The sequence below is a fragment of the Chlorocebus sabaeus genome, chromosome 25 (genome assembly GCF_047675955.1).
Source record: "Chlorocebus sabaeus isolate Y175 chromosome 25, mChlSab1.0.hap1, whole genome shotgun sequence".
Lineage (NCBI taxonomy): Eukaryota > Metazoa > Chordata > Mammalia > Primates > Cercopithecidae > Chlorocebus > Chlorocebus sabaeus.
This window is the reverse complement of record NC_132928.1, coordinates 56346123-56363990: the sequence shown is the minus strand read 5'-3', so window position 1 is coordinate 56363990 and position 17868 is coordinate 56346123. Positions and strand designations below refer to the sequence as shown.

The 17868-nt window shown below is 39.8% G+C and overlaps 1 protein-coding gene across 3 annotated transcripts in view; it reads right to left on the bottom strand.

Moving 5' to 3' along the window:
* LOC103230569 (TNF superfamily member 4) overlaps positions 1 to 17868 on the bottom strand; it is a 278327-nt gene that overhangs the window by 167885 nt on the left and 92574 nt on the right. Inside the window, exon 5 of one of the 3 annotated variants that reach the window (XR_012091271.1) lies at positions 10274 to 17816. The exons of the other annotated variants lie outside the window; for them this stretch is intronic. The gene's annotated coding sequence lies outside the window, so the exon portion shown is untranslated. Of the gene's footprint in view, positions 1 to 10273; positions 17817 to 17868 lie in introns of those variants that run through there. 3 annotated transcript variants of the gene reach the window in all.

Below are 17868 nucleotides of genomic sequence, written 5' to 3'. Positions count from 1 at the left end.
AAAACTGGCCCCAAAAGCAAAAGTTTACATATAATTTCTGGAGATTCACAAATACTCCAAAATCTATTGAAGGATCCTAAATTAAAAGCTCTAACTATAGAAAGATTTGACATGCCTAGTGGCTAGGTAGCTATGACAATTCATGCTGGATATCTGGATACAATCCTAGAACTCTATCTTGATCAGTTCTAAGAGGGCCATATAAAGGAATTCCTCTAATATGTGGTGAACATGTCCATTAGCACTCTTGGAGTATCTTCTCATATACGATGAGGAAATTCAGTCTTCTTGGGCTTAATTTCTATGTAAGCATGAGAATGGCAAATAAGTTAAATACTAAATTACCAGTTTTATCTTAGCATCAATACATTCATATTCTATTTAGAAAAGCAATTTTGAGAGTTTATAACAAAGACAGCCTTTGTTAACAGGTATCAGGGGAACCCACCCCCAATATTTCAACGTAGGTTCTATTTTCCATAAGTGTCAGCTGGCTGAGAAATAAAGACAAAGAGTACAAAGAGGAATTTTGCAGCTGGGCTTCTGGGGGTGACATCACATATCAGTAGGCCGTGATGCCCACCTGAGCCACAAAACCAGCAAGTTTTTATGAAGGATTTTCAAAGAGTAGGGGGTGTACGAACAGGGAGTAGGTCACAAAGATCATATGCTTCAAAGGGCAAAAGGCAGAATGAAGATCACATGCTTCTGAGGAAACAGGACAAGGGCAAAATCAGAAGTACTGATAAGGGTCTATGTTCATCTGTGCACGTATTGTCTTGATAAACATCTTAAACAACAGAAAACAAAGTTCGAGAGCAGAGAACCAGTGTGATCACAAATTTAGCAGGGTGGAGTTTTTTCCCCACCCTAATAAGCCTGAGGGTACTGCAGGAGACAAGGGCATATTTCAGTCCTTATCTCAACCGCATAAGACAGACACTCCCAGAGCAGCCGTTTATAGACCTCCCCCAAGGAATGCATTCCTTCTCCAGGGTACTAATTATTACTATTCCTTGCTAGGAAAAGAATTTAGCAATATCTTCCCTACTTGCAAGTCCGTTTATAGGCTCTCTGCAAGAAGAAAAATATGGCTCTATTTTGCCTGACCCCGCAGGCAGTCAGACCTTATGGTTGTCTTCCCTTGTTCCCTGAAAATCGCTATTATTCTGTTCTTTTTCAAGGTGCACTGATTTCATATTATTCAAACACACACGTTTTACAATCAATTTGTACAGTTAACACAATTATCACAATGGTCCTGAGGTGACATACATCCTCAGCTTATGAAGATGACAGGATTAAGAGATTAAAATAAGACAGGCATAAGAAATTATAAAAGTATTATTTGGGAACTGATAAATGTCCATGAAATCTTGACAATTTATATTCCTCTGCCGTGGCTCCAGCCGGTCCCTCAGTTCAGGGTCCCTGACTTCCTGCAACAAAGAGGCTGTTAAGGAAAGTTTCAGTGCTTTCTTTTTTAAAAAAAATTGTTTTATTGACTTCAGTAGCAAATTTATAAAAGGTTAACATGGCTTCATCTAGTTGAAATTATGATTCACAACAACATGATAACAATGTGTGTACAGTTCATGTTGCACTCATACTATATGCCTTCTTATTTGTGGTCCAGAAGAATGGCTGTTGCTCTTTCCTTTTTCATCCAGAGTCTTTTTGGTAGCTTTTAATTCTTTCTACTACTTCTTTACCTTCTGTTTCTCCAGCTCGGTTTGGTATTTTCAAACTTTATTTATTTGGTTGCCTTTTGCCTCCATCTTTTCCACTAATGCCTCTAATTCACATACTAAATTGTCTTTCAGTTCAACAGTTGGCAACTCCTGGGTAAGTTTTGCAAGCCGCTGATGATTACAGCTCCTGTGTCCAAATTCATCTGTAAACTCTGTAAGACTTCTGACAGCTCCTCATTCATGCTGTCAGAGGAGGGAGGTATTACTGACAACTTCTTACTTTTAACACTCATGAAGATACTTGCTTTGCCAAGGGAATACTAATGACTGATCATTGCACAAAGCTTTACTGTGTTTCTTCATTAGATGCAATGCAAGACAAGCTGAACACTGGCTGCCACAGCATAGCTAAGACTTGTGGACTTCCCAGCTACAAACGGCACATCACCCAAGCATAATCTATAACGTACTGGTGCAGCAAAATAGTTCCTAGAACTTAGTTTTTCTTGTGGTTTTGACTTTTTAAAAAATTCTTCTTGCACTGGGAAAATGTGGACTTGCCTTATCTTCAATGATAAGTCTATTTGTTTCTAGACCAGTCTGTAACTTAGCTACCTTAGTTTGTACGTGTTTCCTTTCCTGTTCTTCTTCAGAGAGTTTTGCTTCCAACTCTTACATTTTTTTCTTTCTGCAAGGGCCTGCACTGTGGAAAGTTTGTTATACTCCCATTCAAAAAGATCCAATTTTTCAAGTTGGCTGCAAACATGTCTTTGATTGTGTTGCCATTCTCTTTCTAGGGAAACCTGTTACTCTAAGACAGATGTCTTCTCCATTTCTGCATGCTTTATCATATTTCACATGTATTCCAATTGTTTTTCTAAAAGATTACATTTATTTTCTGCAGTTATCAACTGAGATATCAATTCTTGATTGTGCTTTGATTCTTCATTCTTTGAATTCTCCCTTTCCTGTATATCTTCATCCAGTACTTTCTTGGATTCAACTGTTTCTCTAGACAAGGTTTTTACACTTTCTTCTTCTGGAATCCTTTCAAGTTCCAAGCATCAAATCTTACTTTGAAGATTCTTAAGAGCAGAAAATATATCTCTGCTGTTGCTTTCTAGATAGGCAAGTATAGTCTTATTTGGGGAGTGTCATAGATGACTATTAAAGAAAGGCTTATCAGATGGATATACTACATATGGAGATGAAGAATGCTGAACTGTACTTCCTTGAGGCCTTGATGATTCAGCTAAGACGTTCGAGAACTGAGAACCAGAAGCAGCAGAGACCAACGCCACCCACGGAGCCTCCACAGGTCCGAGACAGTCTGAGTTCTCATACTCTCCTTCACAACTCAGGAGCTGCCCACCAGGGGTGATCCTAAGCTGAACCCCTGATGGAAAAGGGGAAAGGTGCTAGTGCTGGGCTTAGAAAACCCTGCCACACACTGGTGCCACTTTCTTAGTCTGTTGGGGACAACCACGTAACTCAATCTGGCCTTAATCATAAATTTTGTGACCATGTGAAAGCCAACCATTTTTTGAAGGACAATTTGGTAATAAATAACAGACATTTTTAAACCCAAAGCCTTTGATATAGAAATTTAATTCCTAGGAATCTGATGTCCAGAAACACTCATAAATGTGTACAAAGATATTTTTATGGATTTCAGTTTAGCACTGTTTATAATAAGAAAAGAATAAAAATATCCTAAATGTCTATCTATAGGGGATTAATTTAATTATACTAGATCTATATTTTGCATTTCTTAAGAAGAATAGGTGTATATATATATATATATATATATGTACTGATGTGGAAAGGGGTTCATAACATATTGTTCAAAGAAAAAGAAAAAAGTATTTTATCATCTTGTTTTTGTTATAAGCTAATTTTTAACTGTAAATGGATATACTTGTACATATATGCAGGGGTGTATGTGTATATATACACATTTATATATATATATATTCACAGATGTAAATTTGTATATGCATAGAAAAAGTGTGAAGAAAAAAACTCACACCAAATAATAAGCAATGGTTTCCTCTGGTAAACTGGATGGTATTTTTGCTATGTTACTTCTGTATTACAATTTTTAAATAATTTGAACTACCTTTGTAATTTTAAAAATCAACAAAAATACTTCTTAAGGGAGTTGAAACTTGTTGCATGTATTTTGTTATCCAATCAGGATTGCATTACAATTAAACTAATTATATTGCTTTAAAGTGTAAGAAAACTGTGTTTGGTATTCTTCGGTCTCTCCCACTCTACAACAAATATAGGGAAATGGGAACATCACATCACTATTATACCACTAACTGTTCAAGGGGATCTAAATGTCATATCAGGCAGGGCGGTAGTCAAGTTTATACAAGTTGCTATTTTAATTACACAATTTTAAGAAAAAAGAATATAAAATTATCAATATAAAATCAGGTATAAGGCTAAATATTTAGAAAAAGAAATCACAAAAAAATAAATTCAAGAAAGCTAACAAGCCAGGCATAATAGCTCATGCCTCTAACCCCAGCTACTTGGGAGGCTGAGCCCAGGTACTGAGGCTGCAATGAGTTATGATGGTACTGCTGCACTCCAGCCTGGGAAACAGGGTGAGACCCTGTCTCAGAAAAAAAAAAAACAGAAAAAAAGAATGCATCAGTCTCAGGTGAGAAGTCACTTGGCATAAAAGAAAAAAAAAAAACACAAGAAAGCCAACAAACACAGCAATGACATAATCCAGAAAAATATCAACTTTTATTGAAGTTGTTATTTTTAGAATACATTTCTATAATACTATTCTCTTACACTTTTTGGCGAGATGCTCTTTAACAAGAATTTTGTAATGTCATTTTCTACAGAGGAAACATTATTTAGTGTTTAGCACAATTTATGGAAATATGTTTTTTATTATTGTCTGTCTCAAAAGGCTTTTTTGTGCTTCAAAATTCATTATTGCTAATGATATATAAAATGTTTAGGATCATTGTCCTATAATGAGGGGAAATTCTATTAAATGTCTTTCATATATCAACTGTAAAATTTCAGGGCACTTCAAGTTTCTTGTAGAGTGAGTAATTTTAAATGATCATTCATTAACTGATTTGTCATCAATGTCCTCATTGTAGTAGCACTTTGTGAGTTTTAGATTATTTTTTGTTTGTATGTCGTGTCAAATCAGCAAGAAATTTATTTTCCAGTTATGTTTGAATAATTAATTCCTCTTAATTAATTTAATCATCAAACAAGCTAAGAGTTGATCGTTACTTCTGATGAAATTTACCTCTTTCTGTTAATGACATAACTGGGTTTTAGGTAAAATAAATGTTTGGGGGTATGATCTGTATGACGTTTCATATAGAACCACCAAACTTTGTCAGGACAAGATTCATCAAATACACTAAGATCTTTCATAGCATATTGGTATGCATAAGATATGCAAGTTTACACATATGTAGACTCCTTATTTGTAATACTGCTTAAGATTTATGTCTTTTACAGGCAATAACAAATGCTGGCAAAGATGTGGAGAAAAGAGAATGTTTGTACACTGTTAGTGGGAATGTAAATTAGTAAAAACATTATGGAAAACATTTCCTCAAAAAACTAAAAATAGAGCTACCATATTTTTGGATCCAGCAATCCAAGTCCTAGTATATACCCAAAAGAAAGGAAATCAGTATATTGAAGAGATAGCCGCACCCCCATGTTTATTACAGCATCGTTCATGATAGCCAAGATTTGGAAGCCACCTAGTGTCTATCAACAGATGAATGGATAAAGAAAATGTGGTATTAATACATATCCACAATGGAGCACTATTTGGCCATAAAAAAGAATGAAATCCTGTCTTTTGCGACAAGATAGATGGAAGTGAAATAAGCCAGGCACAGAAAGACAAACATTGCATGTTCTCACTTATCTATGGGAGCAAAAAGTTAAAATAATTGAATTCATGGAGATAAGAGAGTGGAAGGATGGTTACCAGAGACTGGGGAGGGAAGTTCAGGGGCAGGGGCTGAAGGAGAAAATCGCCATTCTCTTATGTCAGGAATTTATTCTTTAGGCAGCATATATAGTTATACTGTATCATATACTTTTCAAAGAAAATTGTACCAAATCAAATTTATGCAAATTCTTGTGTTTATAGGACATATATATTTTTTAATTTTTGAGTTTCAATTTTTGTGGGTACATATTAAGTGTATATATTTATGGGTTGCATGAGATATTTTGATACAGACATACAGTTCATAATAATCACATCAGGGTAAATAGGGTATCCATTATCTCAAGCATTTATCCTTTGTGTTTCAAACAATCCAATTATACTCCTAAAAATGCTCACTTCCAACCCTACCAACAGAAAGGACTTTTGACAGAGGAGAAGTTGTAGTGTTAAGAGTCAGGGGTTTTATGGGGTAAAAATAACTTCTTTTTGAAAATTTTGTGATAACATAAGATCATGTGAACCCACTGCCAGTGTCCCTCTAAGAAGCTCATGCCATGAAGGATCCTGAAGTTCAAGCTTCTTTAACTTCATGGAAAACCTGCCTCTGAACATAAGACCCTGCTTAGGAGGACACTCAGGGAAAAAGATCATCAGAACTGTCTAACAATTCCCCAATGGAACAAAACCCTAATGTGGCCTATGAGGTCCTGCCTCCTTCACCTACACCTGTCTCTATAGCATCTCAGACTGAGAGGTGAAGCCAGCTGGACTTGCTGGGTCAAGTGGGGACTTAGGGAACTTCTCTGTCTTACAAGAGTATTGTAAAATGCACCAATCAGCACTCTGTAGCTAGCAAGGGGATTGTAAAATGCACCAATCAGTGCTCTGTAAAATGCACCAATCAGTGCTCTGTAAAACGCACCAATCAGCAGGATCCTAAAAGTAGACAATCGCAGGGAAGATTGAAAAAAGGCACTCTGATAGGACAAAAATGGAACATGGGAGGGGACAAATAAGGGAATAAAAGTTGGCCACTCCCATTCAGCAGTGGCAACTCACTCAGGTCCCCTTCCACACCATAGAAACTTTGTTTTTTTTTGGTTTTTTTTTTTTTTTTTTTTTTTTTTTTTATTATACTTTAGGTTCTAAGGTACATGTGGATAACGTGCAGGTTTGTTACATATGTATACCTGTGCCATGTTGGCGTGCTGCACCCATCAACTCGTCAGCACCCATCAACTCGTCATTTACATCAGGTATAATTCCCACCGCAATCCCTCCCCCCTCCCCCCTCCCCGTGACAGGCCCCGGTGTGTGATGTTCCCCTTCCCGAGTCCAAGTGATCTCACTGTTCAGTTCCCACCTATGAGTGAGAACATGTGGTGTTTGGTTTTCTGTTCTTGCGATAGTTTGCTGAGAATGATGGTTTCCAGCTCCATCCATGTCCCTACAAAGGACACAAACTCATCCTTTTTTATGGCTGCATAGTATTCCATGGTGTATATGTGCCACATTTTCTTAATCCAGTCTGTCACTGATGGACATTTGGGTTGATTCCAAGTCTTTGCTATTGTGAATAGTGTCACAATAAACATACATGTGCATGTGTCTTTATAGCAGCATGATTTATAATCCTTTGGGTATATACCCAGTAATGGGATGGCTGGGTCATATGGTACTTCTAGTTCTAGATTCTTGAAGAATTGCCATACTGTTTTCCATAATGGTTGAACTAGTTTACAATCCCACCAACAGTGTAAAAGTGTTCCTATTTCTCCACATCCTCTCCAGCACCTGTTGTTTCCTGACTTTTTAATGATTACCATTCTAACTGGTGTGACATGGTATCTCATTGTGGTTTTGATTTGCATTTCTCTGATGGCCAGTGATGATGAGCATTTTTCAGGCTACAGTAACCAAAACAGCATGGTACTGATACCAAAACAGAGATATAGACCAATGGAACAGAACAGAGTCCTCAGAAATAATACCACACATCTACAGTCATCTGATCTTTGATAAACCTGAGAAAAACAAGAAATGGGGAAAGGATTCCCTATTTAATAAATGGTGCTGGGAAAATTGGCTAGCCACAAGTAGAAAGCTGAAACTGGATCCTTTCCTTACTCCTTATACGAAAATTAATTCAAGATGGATTAAAGACTTAAATGTTAGACCTAATACCATAAAAACCCTAGAAGAAAACCTAGGTAATACCATTCAGGACATAGGCATGGGCAAGGACTTCATGTCTAAAACACCAAAAGCAACGGCAACGAAAGCCAAAATTGACAAATGGGATCTCATTAAACTAAAGAGCTTCTGCACAGCAGAAGAAACTACCATCAGAGTGAACAGGCAACCTACAGAATGGGAGAAAATTTTTGCAGTCTACTTATCTGACAAAGGGCTAATAACCAGAACCTACAAAGAACTCAAACAAATTTACAAGAAAAAAACAAAGAACCCCATCGAAAAGTAGGCAAAGGATATGAACAGACAGTTCTCAAAGGAAGACATTCATACAGCCAACAGACACACCGTAGAAACTTTGTTCTTTCGCTCTTCACAATAAACTTTGCTACCACTCACTCTTTGGGTTCATGCCATCTTTAAGAGTTGTAACACTCACTGCAAAGTTCCGTGGTTCCATTCTTGAAGTCAGCGAGACCACAAACCCACCAGGAGGAACCAACTCCAGACACATCTTGGGGGTTCATCCAGAATGTCACCACGTGGTGAGTACCGTTGGACCACTTTCACTTGCTATTCTGTCCCATTTTTCCTTAGAATTCAGGAGCTAAATACCAGGCACCTGTTGGCCAGTTAAAAGTAACTAGTGCAGCCACCAGACTAAAGACACGGTTTCAGGCTTTCTGGGAAAGAGCTCTCTAACAACCCCTGACTCTTCAGAGTTGGGAGTGTTGGTTTGCCTGGAAACAGCTTCCACTTTCCCTGTACTTCTGGGCTGAGCTGAGGGTCAACAGAGAGGAAAACCATACAGCTCCAGGGTCCTAACAACAAGTTGGTTGACCCTGCAGCCATGAGCAGAACTCTCGAAGTTACGTCACCCAAGCAAGACTAGCCCATCTCTGATGGTAGTTTCTTTTGCTGTGCAGAAGCTCTTTAGTTTAATGAGATCCCATTTGTCAATTTTGGCTTTTGCTGCTGTTGCTTTTGGTGTTTTAGACATGAAGTCTTTGCCCATGCCTATGTCCTGAATGGTACTACCTAGGTTTTCCTCTAGGATTTTTATGGTACTAGGTCTAACATTTAAGTCTTTAATCCATCTTGAATTAATTTTCGTATAAGGAGTAAGGAAAGGATCCAGTTTCAGCTTTCTACTTGTGGCTAGCCAATTTTCCCAGCACCATTTATTAAATAGGGAATCCTTTCCCCATTTCTTGTTTCTCTCAGGTTTGTCAAAGATCAGATGGCTGTAGATGTGTGGTATTATTTCTGAGGACTCTGTTCTGTTCCATTGGTCTATATCTCTGTTTTGGTACCAATACCATGCTGTTTTGGTTACTGTAGCCTTGTAGTATAGTTTGAAGTCAGGTAGCGTGATGCCTCCAGCTTTGTTCTTTTGACTTAGGATTGTCTTGGAGATGCGGGTTAGGCAACCTACAGAATGGGAGAAAATTTTTGCAATCTACTCATCTGACAAAGGGCTAATATCCAGAACCTACAAAGAACTCAAACAAATTTACAAGAAAAAAACAAACAACCCCATCAAAAAGTGGGCAAAGGATATGAACAGACAGTTCTCAAAAGAAGACATTCATACAGCCAACAGACACATGAAAAAATGCTCATCATCACTGGCCATCAGAGAAATGCAAATCAAAACCACAATGAGATACCATCTCACACCAGTTAGAATGGCGATCATTAAAAAGTCAGGAAACAACAGGTGCTGGAGAGGATGTGGAGAAATAGGAATACTTTTACACTGTTGGTGGGATTGTAAACTAGTTTAACCATTATGGAAAACAGTATGGCGATTCCTCAAGGATCTAGAACTAGATGTACCATATGACCTAGCCATCCCATTACTGGGTATATACCCAAAGGATTATAAATTATGCTGCTATAAAGACACATGCACACGTATGTTTATTGCAGCACTATTCACAATAGCAAAGACTTGGAATCAACCCAAAGGTCCATCAGTGACAGATTGGATTAAGAAAATGTGGCACATATACACCATGGAATACTATGCAGCCATAAAAAAGGATGAGTTTGTGTCCTTTGTAGGGACATGGATGCAGCTGGAAACCATCATTCTTAGCAAACTATCACAAGAACAGAAAACCAAACACCGCATGTTCTCACTCATAGGTGGGAACTGAACAATGAGATCACTTGGACTCGGGAAGGGGAACATCACACACCGGGGCCTATCATGGGGAGGGGGGGAGGGGGAGGGATTGCATTGGGAGTTATACCTGATGTAAATGACGAGTTGATGGGTGCAGCACACCAACATGGCACAAGTATACATATGTAACAAACCTGCACGTTATGCACATGTACTCTACAACTTAAAGTATAATAATAATAAATAAATTATAAAAAAAAAAGAATTTAGATTTTTCCAAATATAAGATCAAATAATCAGCAAACAAGGATTATTTGACTTCTTTGTTTCCAATTTGCATATGCTTTTTGTCTTTCTTTTGCCTAATTGCTCTGGCTAGGGCTTCCAGTACTAGGTGGAATAACAGTGATGACAGTGGGCATCCTGGTCATGTTCCAGATCTCAGAGATGTTAAAAGAAAAACTTCAACCAAGTTAAATTTAAAAGAGTTTAAATGAACAATGAACAATTGACAAATTGGGCATCCCCTAGAATCACAGGAGATTCAGAGAGACTCCAGGAATGCTTCATGGTCAGAACAAATTTATAGACAAGAAAATAAGGTGAGATGCAGAAATGGAAAGTGAGGTACAGAAACAGCTGTATTGGTTACAGCTCGGCTTTTGCCTTATTGGAGCACAGTTTGAACACTCAGCTGTGTATGACTGGTTGAAGTATCGCTGCTGGGACCGGCCAAGACTCAGTGATTGTTACAGGTGCATACTCCTAAGTTATGTCTTTAATCTTGTCTACCTATTGTTAGGTTGCAGTTCAGACACAGTGACTCAAATATAGAAGTGCAACATCCTTCTCAGGCCATATTTAGTTTGCTTTAACAGAGAAAGGGCTTTCAGTTTTTCCTCATTCAGCTATGGGTCTGTCATGTACGGCTTTTATTATGTTTGGGTATGCTCTTTCTATCCCTAGCTTTTGGATGGTTTTTATCAGGAAGAGATGTTGAATTTTATCAAATACTTTTTCACTATCAATTTAAATAATCATATGGTTTTAAATCTTCATTCCGTAGATATGATGTATCACACTGATTGATTTGCATATTTTGAACCATTCTTGCTTCCCAGAAATAAATCTCACTTGGTTATAATGAACGATCTTTCAAAAAATAAATAAATAAATAAATAAAAAAGACTAGCCCATCTATCCTATCTATCCTGACCCTTGCCTCCTGGGTCCTAATGCCTGTCAAATAAACTTCCTCCCACCTCTCTTCTCCGAGGCCAGTCCTGTTTCTAAAAACCACACCCTGTCCCTGGTGCTCTTCTAGTTTATCCTATAAGAATGATTTCTAGTATAAATTTCAGGACTCTGTTCCCTTCTTTAGGCACCTGGGCTCACCAATCAGAAAGACATAATTATTGCCCAAAGCCCCGTCGGGACAGGGGACTATCTTATCTGGAATTTTAGGATTCCTCCTCAGACTAGCAGGCCTAACAAAGGCTATTCCTGAAGTTAGGATATGGGGAGCCTCAGAAATTACAGACTTCAAAATTGGGAGGGATATCTTTCCCATTCATATGATGAGAAGTGAGGACAAAAGGCATCACTCTTCCCACCCTGGAGATCCCTTCCCTCCCTCAGGGTATGGCCCTCTACTCCATTTTGGGGCATATCATCTTTATAGGAAAAGTGTAAGGTCCCAATACTAACAGGAGAAAAGGCTTAGGACTCTAACAGGTTTTCAAGAATGCGTCAGTAAGGGCCACTAAATCTGACATTTCTTGGTCCTCTTTGTGGTCTAAGAGGAAAGGCAAGGGTGCAGGTTTTCAAGAATGTATCAGTAAGGGCCACTAAATCTGACTTTCCTCAGTCCTCTTAGTGGTCTAGGAGGAAAACTAGTGTTTCTGCTGCTGCTTCAGTTAGCGCAACTATTCTGAACAGCAGGGTCCGGGGACCGTTACGAGTTCTTGGGTGGGGGGAAAAAACAGACCAAAACCAGGGTAGTTTTATCTTGCACATGGGAAACACTCAAGCATCAACAGGCTCACCCTTGAAATTTACCCTAAGCAACTGGGACCAATTCGACCCACAAACCCTGAAAAAGAAGTGGCTTATTTTTTTCTGCAATACAACCTGGCCCCAACATTCTCTCTCTGATGGGGAAAAATGGCCATCTGAGGGAAGTATAAATTAAAATACTATCCTGCAGCTTAACCTTTTCTGTAAGAGGGAAGGCAAATGGAGTGAAATATCTTATGTCCAAGCTTTATTTTCATTGAAGGAAAATACACAACTACACAAAGCTTGCAACTTACATTCCACAAGAGGACCTCTCAGCTTACCCCCATATCCTAGCCTCCCTATAGCTCCCCTTCCTATTAATGATGAGCCTCCTCTAATCTCCCCCACCCAGAAGGAAACAAGCAAAGAAATCTCCAAGGGACCACAAAAAACCCCAGGCTATCAGTTATGTCCCCTTCAAGCTATAGGAGAAGGGGAATTTAGCCCAACTGGGGTACATATGCCCTTCTCCCTCTCTGATTTAAAGCAGATCAAGGTAGGCCTGGGGAAGTTTTCAGATGATCCTGATAGGTATACAGATGTCCTACAGGGTCTAGGGCAAACCTTCTACCTCACTTGGAGAATTGTCATACTATTCTTAGATCAAACCCTAGCCTTTAATGAAAAGAATGCAGCTTTAGCTGAAGCCTGAGAGTTTGGAGATACCCGGTATCTTAGTCAAGTAAATGGTAGAATGACAGCTGAAGAAAGGGACAAATTCCCTACCAGTAAGCAAGCCATCCCCAGTATGGATCCCCACTGGGACCTCAACTCAGATCATGGGGACTGGAGTCGTAAACATCTGCTGACTTGTGTTCTAGAAGGACAAAGGAGAATTAGGAAAAAGCCCATTAATTATTCAATGATGTCCACCATAACTCAGGGAAAGGAAGAAAATCCTTCTGCCTTCCTCGAGTGGCTACAGGAAGCCTTAAGAAAATATACTTCCCTGTCACCCAACTCCCTTGAGGGTCAATTGATCCTAAAAGTTTATTACCCAATCAGCCACAGATATCAGGAGAAAGCTCCAAAAGCGAGCCCTGATCCCTGAAAAAAATCTGGAGACAATATTAAACCCGGCAACCTCGGTGTTCTGTAACAGGGTCCAAGAGGAACAGGCCCAAAAGGAAAAGTGAGATGAGAGAAAGGCTGCAGCCTTAGTCATGGCCCTCAGACAAGCAAACCTTGATGGTTCAGAGAGGACAGAAAATGGAGCAGGCCAATCACCTGGTAGGGCTTGTTATCAGTGTGGTTTACAAGGACACTTTTTAAAAGATTGTCCAATGAGAAACAAGATGCTCCCTCATCCATGTCTGCTGTGCCAAGAATATCACTGGAAGACGCACTGCCCCAGAGTGCAAACGTTCTCTGGGCCAGAAGCCCACAACCATATGATCCAACGACAGGACTGAGGATGCCTGGGGCAAGCACCAGTTCATGTCATCACCCTCACTGAGCCCCAGGTATGTTTAACCATTGAGGGCCAGGAAATTGACTTCCTCCTGGACACTGGCACAGCCTTCTCCTGTCCCAAACGACTGTCCTCAAGGTCTGCTACTATCCAAGGAATCCTGGGACAGCCTGTAACCACATATTTCTCCCACCTTCTCAGCTGTAATTGGGAGACTTTGCTCTTTTCACATGTCTTTCTTGTTATGCCTGAAAGTCCCACACCCTTATTGGGGAGGGATATATTAGCCAAAGCTGGAGCTATTATCTACATGAATATGGGGGGAAAGTTACCCATTCGTAGTCCCCTGCTTGAGGAGGGAATCAACCCTGAAGTCTGGGCATTGGAAGGACAATTTGGAAGGGCAAAAAATGCCCATCCAGTCCAAGTCAGGCTAAAAGACTCCATCAGTGTAATTACACCCTACAACTTCAAGCCCCAGCTGATCACAGTAACTTCTGAGTCACCCAAACAGCTCCATTCAGACGACTTGTCTGCTTCTCAGGGCCTCCAAAAATCATCACCTCCTCCCTGCTTAACAAACAGTCCAGGTTTTGTAATGGCAAACATACTCCGTGCATGACCATTCACCCCTGGACACCCCCTGCAGCAGCGTCCCCACCACTACTGAATGCCTCCTCACGCCTTCTCTCAATCACTCTCTCAAATGGTTCCTAGTAGAAACAAAACAATTTTTTCTCCAATAGGAAAATAGAACACAGGGAGCCAGTTTTCTCCCAACACTCCTTTCCAGCCACTCACTGGAGCTACCTTGGCAAGTACTCTAGGAGTATGGGAAAATGAAAACAACAAACTCACACACCTTTTTAACATACACAACCAGTTCTGTCTACCCAGCCAAGGTATATTCTTATGTGGAACTTCAACTTATATCTGCCTCCCCACTAACTGGACAGGCACCTGCACCTTAGTTTTTCTAAGTCCCAACATTAACATTGTCCAAGGAGATCAGGCCCTATCAGTACCCCTCAAAGCTCAAGTCCGTCAGCACAGAGCCATACAACTAATACCCCTACTTACAGGGTTAGGAATGGCTACTGCTACAGGAACTGGAATAGCCAGTTTATCTACTTCATTACCCTGCTACCACACACTCTCAAAGGATTTCTCAGACAATTTGCGAGAAATAACGAAATCTATCCTTACTCAACAATCCCAAATAGACTCTTTGGCAGCAGTGACTCCAAAACTGCCAAGGCCTAGACCTCCTCATTGCTGAGAAAGGAGGACTCTGCACCTTCTTAGCGAAAGTGTTGTTTTCACTCTAACCAGTCAGGGATAGTATGAGATGCCACCTGGCATTTACAGGAAAAGGCTTCTGAAATCAGACAACGCCTTTCAAACTCTTATACCAACCTCTGGAGTCAGGCAACATGGCTTCTCGCCTTTCTAGTTCCTGTGACATCCACCTTGCTATTACTCGCCTTCAGACCCTGTATTTTTAACCTCCTTGTCAAATGTGTTTCCTCTAGGATCAAGGCCATCAAGCTACAGATGGTCTTACAAATGGAACTCCAAATGAGCTCAACTCACAACTTCTACCAAGGACCCCTGGACCGACCCACTTTCACTGACTTAAAGAGTTCCCCTCTGGTGGACACTAAAATTGCAGGGCCCCTTCTTCACCCCTATCCAACAGGAAGTAGCTAGAGCAATCATCGCCCAACTCCCAACAGCAGTTGGGGTGTCCTGTTTAGAGAGGGGATTGAGAGGTGAAGCCAGCTGGGCTTCTGGGTCAGGTGGGGACTTGGAGAACTTTTCTGTCTAGCTAAAGGATTGTAAACACACCAATCAGCACTCTGTGTCTAGCTAAAAGTTTGTAAATGCACCAATCAGCACTCTGTAAAATGGACCAATCAGCGCTCTGTAAAATGGATCAATCAGCAGGATGTGGGTGGGGCCAAATAAGGGAATAAAAGCCGGTCACCCAAGCCAGTAGCGGCAACCTGCTCATGCAAAGGTCTGCGGCTTCACTCCTGAAGTCAAGCTAGACCACGAACCCACCAGAAGGAACTCCGGACACATCTGAAGGAACAAACTCTGGACACACCATCTTTAAGAACTGTAACACTCACCATAAGGGTCTGCGGCTTCATTCTTGAAGTCAGTGAGACCAAGAACCCACTGGAAGGAACCAATTCCAGACACATTAGGAGAAATACCTAATGTAGAGGACGGGTTGATCGGTGCAGCAAACCACTACCTATGTAACAAACCTGCACGTTCTGCACCTCTATCCCAGAAATTAAAGTATAATTTTAAAAACATACCATGAGAAAGAAAAGCCTTCCCCAGATGATTCCAGTGTGCAGCTAGAACTAGGACCTTTAACCTACAGTGTTCCTCTTCAAATACCTGACTGATTCCTATTCTTTTTCACATCCCACAGTGATCAGCATTTCCTAAGGTGGACCTTTCCCTGCCTGCCTGGACTATGTCATATCTACCATATCACCTACCCTCAGAGCCACCATGCACCACCCCTTCATGATTGTAATAGCTAGCATTTATCAAGGCCTTAATATGTGTAGGGCACCATTCTAAGAGATTTACTGTTTTCACACACAAAAAAAAGGTGTCTCAAAACTAAGAAGTGAGTAGCTGAAATTCTGCATCTTTGCAGAACAAAATCAATGGCAATTAGCTTTTTTAAAAACAAACTTGAGGTCTGGTACTCTGCTTGGGATCTCTTTTTGACACTGTTTCATGCCTTCATCTTAGTTATCTCCAAAATAGGTTGGGGGATGAAATCTTGTCATTCCAATTATTAGGTGCAGGAGGTCAGGAGTGGGGGGAACTAGCTGCTAGTGAGTAGAGACCAAGGATGTAACTAAACATCTTACAATGTTGCTAAACACCTTACAGCCCCTGCCACAAGGAAGAATTCTTTGCCCAAAATAGCAATCAAGTGCTGAGGTTGAAAAACTCAATCTACTTAAATAAAAGTGCATGTGTTCAGTGCAGAGAAATAGGACTTTACATCAGTAATGTTTATTGAGTAGAGGTAGCAGACCAACCAAATTTTGTGAATAGCTTCTTCAGTGAGGTATCATTTAAACCCAGATCCATTAACATTTTTAAAATTTTACTTTATCACACTTAAACAAAAAGGAGAGCAAAAAGGAAAAAGCTGCTTTTTCTGTCTGTGGTTTGTATAGCTTTGGCTTCATTCATTCACAGTATTGAAGATTACCTCATTTCCTTTTCAGATTCTGGAAAGAGACACTGTGGTTTTGGGAATAACCATTTGAACATTAAACCAGTTATTCACAGGAAGAATAGAACAATGATCTGAATAAGAAAATCTTCCCACAGAGAATTAAGCAATTTAATCATACTGTAGATTTTTTTTCAGATCAACGGTGTTAAAACAGATTCTTAAAAGAGGCAACTTACGGAGAAAGCCAGAGACTGGGACCACAGGGGCAGAGATTCAAGTCCTCGTTCAATCATTTCCCAGCTATGTCATCATGAGCATATTATTTACCCCTTCAGAACTATTTCCAATTGTATAAAATGAGGATCAAAATGCCTACCACTCAGGACTAATTTGAGGATTTAATGAGGTGATATTAATAAATCAACTGGCACACAGTAGAAAGATAGCAAGTGACAACTTATGTTGTTATCCTCGTCATCATCATGACCATCATCATCAACTTCTTTACCCCTCTTTTTCTGGTAGGCGTGGGGATACTAGCCACTTCATGTAAGTCAAAGCAAGAAGAAAATGAGTTGATGCATTTGACACTGCTTACACATAACTGGCTTTCAGTACATTCATTCATTGAATAAACATTGCATGCTAAAGGGTGTGAGGAACTGCTCCATCAATGTAAAGATCAGCAAATATCCCTACCTGGTGATATTTACATTTTAGAAGGAGATAGAAAATAAATGATACACACAATAAATAAAGTAGCATATTAGAAGATGATAAGCACTATGGAAAAAAGTAAAAAATACAGTAGAGTAAATGAGATCAGGAGAAGCAGGTCAAGGTTAGCCCCACTAAAACTAACATTTCTGTATGTTAGGGGGAGAACAAAGGTTGTTAAAGGTATTCCTAAGAGCAGTAAACAGTATTGCTCTCACCTTCTTTAGAGTTACTATAGTAGCTCTAAAGCAAAAAAACACATTTATTTTATAAAAAGCACCGAATTCTAGGAACCATCCTTGCCCTCACCCACCACATGATTACCTTCATGACCCTGATCCCCTCTTCCAACAGCAGAGCATACGCAGTGGTCTTCCCTCGAAGGTACACAAACCAGTGGCGCTCCCTGACAATCTACTAAGGAGTCTGGAAGTGCTCTGGCAAATTTAGAGAAAAAAGTGATGGAACAAATTTTTAATATACAACTGA